We start from the raw sequence: 9,198 nt of genomic DNA on the forward strand, positions 1-9,198 counted from the left end.
CTTGTTGTGCTCTATATATATATATATATACACGTATATATACATATATATACATACATATATATATATATATATACATACACGTATATGTATATATACGTATATATATGTATATATACGTATATATATATATATATATACACGTATATATACATATATATACATACATATGTATTTAATTTCTTGTTTTTTTCTCTCCTCACCAGCCCACTCTCTTTACCGCTGCACTCTCAGTGGTTAGTGCTTGGGAGGAGTGGTTGGCCTCATTGCTTCCCCATATCACACTGCTTTTTCCAGGTCAGTGAAACAAAACTTAACATGTGGCTAATGTTTTTTTCCAGATACCATTAAGTATATTACCTTTAAAGGTTTTTTTGATGTAATATTAAATTCTAACAGGGCCTAAGTAGCAGGACACCACTGAGAGTAAATAAAGAGCTGCCTCAGCTAGATAAACACAATAAGATATTAATAATAATGAATAGTGTTTTTTACTCGTTAAATCACAAGCATTTGTCTGTTAATTTATGATCAAAAGATCAAATACTTATATAAATAATTAAATAATTAGGTTTTAATGTAGTGTTTTAAATAGTATTTTATTTATTTTTATTTATTTAAATATATTTTTATTTATAAATAATATTTACAAATATTTACTTATTTCTTTATTAATTTTTTAAATGTTGCCTATATTTAGAAATGTAATTTTTAATTTCTATGTACTATTAAAGCTGTAAGAAAGAAAATTGTATTTTTCAAACAAATATTTTTTTTATTTAAAAAATATAAACATTATATAAATGAAAATATTATTTTCATGTACTATTAAAACCAATTTTAAGAATGAGTAAGGAAAAAAGGAAAGGAAAGGAAAGGAAAGAAAGAGATGAAGAAAGAAAGAAAGAAAGAAAGAAAGAAAGAAAGAAAGAAAGAAAGAAAGAAAGAAAGAAAAGAAAATGAAATAAATAAATAAATAAAAGTGGGAATTTCTTTAAGTTAAGAAAGGAGAGAAATGAGAACCAACATTGCGCACGTGTCAAGAAATGTGATTTTAACATTAAGCCAATGAACTGGAATAAAAACGCTAGCCATCATATCGTAATCTAGTCATAGTATAATTAAAAAACATTGAAATTATCTGGCAAGAAATGATTAAATTTTATAAATGTTTTATTTTTGTGACACTGAGTTTATTTGAGAATTTGACTTTAATGAACGTTAAAATGTTATGCGTTATTTTAGCATCATAAATTCACAATATTTTCACCTACAGTCTTATAATTTTAGGTTTATAATTTAGGGAATGTTAGATAATCACACTATAACTGATCAAGCCCCAAGTTACATAGAGTGTTGCTATCAATATGTAGCCTGATCGTCACCCATTTAGCTTTTTTTTGCCACAGAGATCAACCGCAAATGCACATGCATGAGAATGTGAGGAACAAACAGAGCTGCAGCTTTAATTAAACTGAAGAGCTTACAACCCAACTTGTTACCCGGGTGCGAAGGCTAGAAACTAACAGCATGAAGAATCTATCACTGTGTGCTGAAAGATGGCCAGCAGGTCAAAGGCAGTGTGAGATGACAGCCTTGAAATTCTTTGCTGTTGGCAAAAATGTAATGGCCTGAGAACCCTTGCAATGACTTTATCAAGATGTAAAATGTAAGACGGCAAGCAGAGCCAACACAGGCACTGGTGCTAACTTAACTAGCCAAGCTATATGAGCCAATGTTTTTTTGTAAACAAACTAATATAAGTAAGCTTATTTATCAAAAGTTGTTGCACCATGTAAGCAAGCTAATAGTGCTTGCAAGTTAGTTAGCTAGCTAGATATGTTACCTATAGAGTATCTGGCATCCATGCTAACAGATTTTGTGTAGTATCTAACCAGACTTAGGTAGCAAAAGCGCTAGTGCTAATTACAGGATATGCTGAAATACATAGTCATCGATCAAAGATTGGTTTAATGATTATAAATCATATCAATGTTGTAATAATTCACTCTGTAACTGCTTGAAAACCAGTTTAAGGTCTTGGTCAAGAGCTTAGCAGTGATGGGGTTTGAATCCCAGTCCTCTTCCTTGAAACTGCCACAGTAATGTAGTTGATTAGGTACAACAAGCCTGAGCAAAATGGCTGTTGTTTATTTTTAAACAGCCCCATGGATCAATCACCCAAACCATCGTCTTACCGTAACTCAGACACTCGGTATTCCAGACTGTATATGATTACAGTAGATTGTAACCATGGTGTTGTCCAACATGTAACTGGAGCAGATGCGTGGGTGAATGCATGTGCTTAGTGACACAGCCATCTGTTGGCATCCTGAAGGACAGTGGGTAATAGGTCATTGTGCAGAAATAGAGAGTGATGCCACAGCTCGATTTCACCCCACATAACCACCAGGGGCAGTGAGAATCACCTGGGTGTCTTCCTTCTTTTACATGTGCACACCCATACCAAGACCTCTACTTCTTCTTATACTCTTATTTGTTATGCTGCACTAGCTACATAGCAGCTTGTAGACAGGTGATTGACTCTTTGTGTTAACTATTCCGCTGTGATAAGTAGATTTTTGATGCATTACAGGTGTTTGTGAAGTGATGGCTCAGTGGTTAATGTGTTGGATTAAAGCTTAAAAGGCTCCGAGGACCAACAAGTGTCGCTCCTGGGCCCCTGAGGAAGACCCTTAACCCTCAACTGCTCAGTTATGTTTTAAAAAAGAAAGAAATTGGTGTTGATAAGTTCATCAGCCAAATGCTGTGAATGTAATGTAAATACTGTATAGTGATACCTCGAGATACGAGTGCTTTGACATACGAATTTTTTGAGATACGAGCTGTGATTCGACCAAATTTTTGCCTTGAGAAACGAGCAAATTTTTGAGATACGAGCATCCGAGCCGCCGCCACCGAAACAAAGATCCCCAACAACCACGTATGCTCTGTTTCCCCTGCCTCAGCTTCCCGCGTCTCACTCGGTTAAAGAGGAATTATCATATTATTTCCCAGTGAAGTCCCTAATATGCAAGCCGGAGTCAATGGTGGCAAGGAAAAACTCCCTGAGATGATATGAGGACGAAACCCTTATATCAAGCGTCTTCCCGCAGGCCATTCGGAGTTTAAACCAGGAAACACCCAGGATCTACAGTAGTACTGGAACTCTCCCTACATCTTCACTTTTTTTCTGCACAACCTTTTTTTGCACTATGACACTTTAACTCTGGACTGTCACCTTAAATCTAGACTTGCACAGCACAGTGCCACTTTATACCACACCATACTGCACACGGACACATTAAGGACAATCACTAAATCATTTTAATTTGTACTGCTAATATCTACCATACGCAACTATGTATATACATATATTTTCACATATATTTTCATATATATATATATATATATATATATATATATATATATATATATATATATATATATATATATATATTAGTTTATACTTTTTACTTATCTACCTCCTTTTGGTTTTATTTTTTATCTTTAATTCCATTCCTTTTTATGCTTGAATACCAGACAGACGTAAAAAGCATTTCACTGCATGGCGTACTCTGTATGTATGTGTATGTGACAAATAAAATTTGATTTGATTTTTGACTTGAAACCGAGAGGAACCAGACACAAAAGGGAAGCTCATCCTCATTTGGGTGACACTAGACAGTAAATAATGTAAATGCGACTAATGTCCTTCCTACAACAGTTTATAGTCTAGATTAGTTATGAAACCAAGAGCTCCTGAGCAACATATATTGAATGGCTCAGTGTAATTTCTGAGTTTGTTATAGACTTCTTGCAGAAGGAATTTTCCGTGCGTTGTGCTCATTTTACCACACTGTGGCGCAAATGTACTGCTTTGTGGCAGAATATAGTGATCCAGGTCTCTCTTCTTCTAACCTACAGCTAGTTTGCACAGCCATGTGGCTAAATGTGCTCAATGCACATAGATGAACCAAGCCCCAGACTTCACTAGAGAGTCAATTGCAAATGTTAGGCCCAATTGGGAAGGGATGCTTGTGAAAAGGGTTTTTTTTCTTCAGTATTTAAACAGTGAACCACATTACTGTACTTCTGTAATAAATCAGTACCTGTGATTATCTCTTACATTTACATTTATTCTTGTAGCAGATTCTTTCATTCAAAGTGACCTTTGTAAAATTCTTAGTGTAAAGATTTCCTTCTAGTGAGAAATGTGGGCATTTCCCCTTAGGATTAAAGAGCAGATCCTAGTAAATATAAAAGTTCTTCACAAAGCATCTTAATCCTTAAAAGAGCTCATAAGGTCAAAAAGTGTTAGGAGCAGTGAGGAGGACTTTTAATAGGCTTAAGAGTTTCTTTAGCAGAGGAGAAAATGGCCGAAAGGTGAAGAGGGAGAAGAAATGTGTGGTATACAATATTTAATAATGATAGTGAGTTAATAAGATGATAAAGATTTGTGATCATTCATATTAGAGATAACATATACAGTATATATTTCTGCACTGTGTCGGAGATGTTACATTTATAACATACAGATGTTAGCGCATCTCTAATATGATCGGTTACGAACGTAATCCCTAAACGATGTAGCATCAAATATCTTATCATAGAGACAAAGTGAAGGTTTACCAGATTTTAAAAGAGTTCCTATTTTTTTATTGCACAACCAATCAAAATGTGTCATACCTAGTAACAGGTTTAGCCCCGCCTTCTCTCGAAGATAAAAGTGTTTGTATTTTTCTTTGCTTAGAGCTTAATCACTCTTAAGATAAGATTCATAGTAAGAAATGTTTAAGCTAAATTAGGAGCTCTCTTAAAATCCTTATGAATACAGGCCCTGGTTGCTGTAGTGAACACAAAGGGTGGAGTAAACACTAACAAGCACTACTCACGAAGCGATCAGCTAGAAGGATACACTGCAATATACACAGACAGGTCAACGAAGAACATGAAAAAGAAATGTACACAATGTGGTGCCATTAATTCCATAAACATGTGACAACACAGCACAAGGCAATGGCACACCTTGGGAGAGATACACACTCTCACGCAAAGGTGTTGCGGTGTTATCATTCTAAAGTGTTTTTAATACACGTTGATTGTGAAATCGGCATCGAGGACAATTATGGGAAATTCATTTAATCACCTTGGAATGGTAATGAACGGAATCAGCCGGGACAGGCCTTGCTGAATGCCTTCACAATGAGACATCTACAGCAACAGAAATTCTTACACGAGTTGCTCATACAAAGGAAGAATCTTGTTGCTCATTTAATGCGCAGTTGAAGATTCAGGGTCTTGCTGAAGAGCCCAGGAATGGCAGATTGATGGTCCTGGGATTTTCATCTTAACCATGTAGCTACCACTTCCCACAACGCTACTCTCCTATACACCGAGTTACCAAGTGCTAAGTTAAACATATCAGCGATTAGCCGTGCTTTGTAATGGAAACCAATTTATACAGTGGTTGCTAGGGTGTCTGTTGTAGTTTGACTACTACATTGGTTGCGAAGTCATCTTTTATATAAACAAAGCAGAGAAACAGTGACTTACAGAATGTTTGTTATGAGAAATATTGAATGAGGAATGGTGTAATGGGGTTAGGTAATGTTAAAAAACAAAACAAAAAAACTTTTGTACATGTTGATGATTGCTGGTACAGCAAGTGTGGAGTTTCAGTGTACATTCTTCCTGTTTGGGTTCACTACTAAGTATTCACACACCACTACAAATCAAATACAAATGTGTATATGAGGGTATGAATGGTGCTCAAAATGGCCAACATGTACTCCAGTGGATCCACCTTAATCCAGACCAGATATTAGAGCAGTGTTACTCATTGCGCGGCTCGCGAGCCTCCTGCGGCTCGCCAAGCTTTAATATGCGGCTTGCATGGCAGTAAATAATACGATGATAGGATCATGTGGTTAAAATTTATTTTTCATTTAAATAACATTAAAAAAAAATCAGGGAAGCATAGAAAAAAACGAATGTGCTCTATTACAAATAATAATATATATTTATATATATTATTTGACTCGTCACTGACTCACTGCGTTCTGCGCAATAGCCAGTTTTTAGCGGCCTGCCAGAATCTAGTTTGTGTTTCATGCTAGTTAACAACTTGTGTTTACTGTACACATGGACTAAAAAATGGATCGATTTCTTATCAAACAATCCCGCGCACAAAATGAAAGCAACAAAGCAATGTGACAGTGACAAAAGAGGTAACTGATGGGGAGCATGCATCATCCGCAACTCGAGTAATTATTGTATTGCAATACTGTACATTGTATTTAAGCAGATAAGCTATTTAAGACCGAATAACTTGGCAAACTTTTGCGGTGAAAGTGGCTCTCCTATTGACTTTGTCCTATCAGTGTGGCTCACATGAAAAAAATAGTGAAGACCACTGTATTAGAGTTATAATCCAATACAGATATTAGAGTTATAATCCAATCCAGATATTGCATATACTATATTTTATGCTGTCTTTATATTTCATGTCATTAAAAGGAAAAAAACTTTGACTTTGACCTTTCCATTACTGATATCAAACTATTAATCTAGTAAACAGTACAACAACCATATCTAACTTAAGATCCAAGAGTAAAGCCATGTTAGTATTGTAATCATCATGTATACTGCTTTCTTCTTTATTTCTTTCTTCCCCAGTTCAGTAATTTCTTTTTTGTGCTGGTTGTATTCCTGAAGCCTATTTCATCCAATAACCATCCCTAAAGTTTAATTAAGGAGTGTTAAATGAACATAAGATAAATTAGTTTTGTAAATAAACTATACCTAAATTCCTCATCCAGAAATCATGGAGTGTACAAACTTTTACACTCAGCCTTACTCATTGTGATCTTGGCTTGATTATATTATTCATGGCTTTCTTGCTCATCTGACGTTAGAGTGAGTTTTAAATACATTATTTATTTAGCTGTGGCTATCTACAAAACTATCATTCATTCATTCATTCATTCATTCATTCATTCATTCATTCATTTTCTACCGCTTATCCGAACTACCTCGGGTCACGGGGAGCCTGTGCCTATATCAGGCGTCATTGGGCATCAAGGCAGGATACACCCTGGACGGAGTGCCAACCCATCGCAGGGCACACACACACTCTCATTCACTCACGCAATCACACACTACGGACATGCCAATCAACCTACCATGCATGTCTTTGGACCGGGGGAGGAAACCGGAGTACCCGGAGGAAACCCCTGAGGCACGGGGAGCACACGACAAAACTATCAACTCATTGTAATTCACCTCTGTATTTGGGTTAATCCTGAGTCGGTGGATGGTTACATCCCGTTCTTTGTGAGAAGTTACCATTGAGGACTGATATTAACCAGCAACTGGAAATCCAAATGACATTGGGAAACCCTACTAACATTTCTGATAACATTACATATGTGTGACAAGATGTTCAGGCTCACACACAGACCCCTGCAGGTACACGTGCTTTCCAGTAGGAACATTCCTGCTAGTCAACTGCTAGACGTCTCATAACGAGTTTGCATAACGGCTGTGTACCTTCATTTGGTTTTTCCAGCCTCACCCCACTGGTGTGACTTCATTCTTCACAAATATGCTGCCAAACAATGATCTCGATTAGCAGGCTTATGTAAAAAGAAAGAGAAACATGAGCAGGGAATGTGGGTGGTGTCACAAATGCACTAAAACAATTGAAGTGGTGTGTATTGGGGGGTTAAATAAATCTACTTGAGTCTGCACTCCTTCTTCCCTCATTGTTTTTTTCCATAATGAATGTTATGTAATTTTAAATGATTTATGAATTGTGGTGAGATTATTTTTTAGCAATCATAATAAATATTTTCTTGACGCATTATCTGCATCTGCAGCCGTTTTCTCTAAACAAAAAAAACCATTGGTTTATATGTTTTCTGAAAGCAACATTAGGATAATTTTTTTTTTTTTTTAATCCGGTTGGTATTGGTGGTTGGCACCTTTGCCTCACACCTCCATGGTCCGGGGTTTGATTCTTGCCTCCGCCTGTGTCTCCCTGTGTTTTCGGAAGTTTCCTTTGGGTAATCTGGTTTCCTCCTCCAGTTCAAAGGCTAACTGGCATGTCTAAAATTGTTTGTAGTGTGTGTGAGATTGTGCCCTCAGATATACTGGCATCCTATCCAGCGTGTCCCCTGCCTCAGTGCCCCGAGTCCCTTGGGATAGACTCCAGGTTTCCATGATCCAGAAGGATTAGCGGTGTACAGGATGGATGGAAATATGTAGGTATGGATAAAAATATAATAGGTTTACTGCTTAATATTATTTCAGTACTAATACTTTGCCCCGTTGGAGGATCTAGATTATTTATCGACAGATCAGACATACATAATAGAGCTGAAGCTTGGCATACGAACTCCCTCCCTTATGAATTGAAATTTTGCAAGAAATTAGCATAGGCAGAAGAAGCATTCATCCGGGAGCCGTTCAAAACTTGTTTGTGTCAGTGGAAAGCCAAGCAAAGCCAACCGTAATGAATTTACGAATTTTACGAATTTCCAGCGAAAGCTGTTTTAAGTCAACCCTCGACACCAACGTTGCCTTCAGCATGTGTTTAAAAGCTACATGATTTTTTGCGTTTTTTTGTTGACATTTTGGTGGCATGAGTGGCCTGACCTATTTTTAGCCCGACCTTAGCGGCACAACTTCATTAGTGTTTGTGTTTGTTTTCTTTTCTCTTTTTTTTTTTTGCATTTTGTACGGATGGTAGCACAAAGAAAATGGAGCCATTTTCAGTGGACATTAAGAAAGAAGTCACCTCTAAACAAGCAGCTGGTGAAAGAACGAGCGATCTTGCTAGAGAGTACGGACGGCCAGCAACCATCATAAGCACTTTCTTTAAAGAAAAGGACAAGATTTTGAGTACTGATGTCGTGAAAGGTGTAACAGTGCAAATATATGCAAAGGTGTAAATATTTTTGGGTATCTGGAACTGATAACATGCATTTACATCATTTTTCATGGGAAAATTTGTTTTGCAATACAAACTTTTGCCTTAAGTACGACTCTTTACGTTCCACTGTAATCACCAAAAAAAAAATTGGAGGTCTCTTAGGAATCAGTTTGCAGAATGTCATTTAATGCATGTGCTGTCATAGACTCCCATTACATGATCAATAATAATAATAATAATAATAATAATAATAATAATAATAA

Source organism: Tachysurus vachellii, chromosome 18, assembly GCF_030014155.1.
Source record: "Tachysurus vachellii isolate PV-2020 chromosome 18, HZAU_Pvac_v1, whole genome shotgun sequence".
Classification (NCBI taxonomy): Eukaryota; Metazoa; Chordata; class Actinopteri; order Siluriformes; family Bagridae; genus Tachysurus; species Tachysurus vachellii.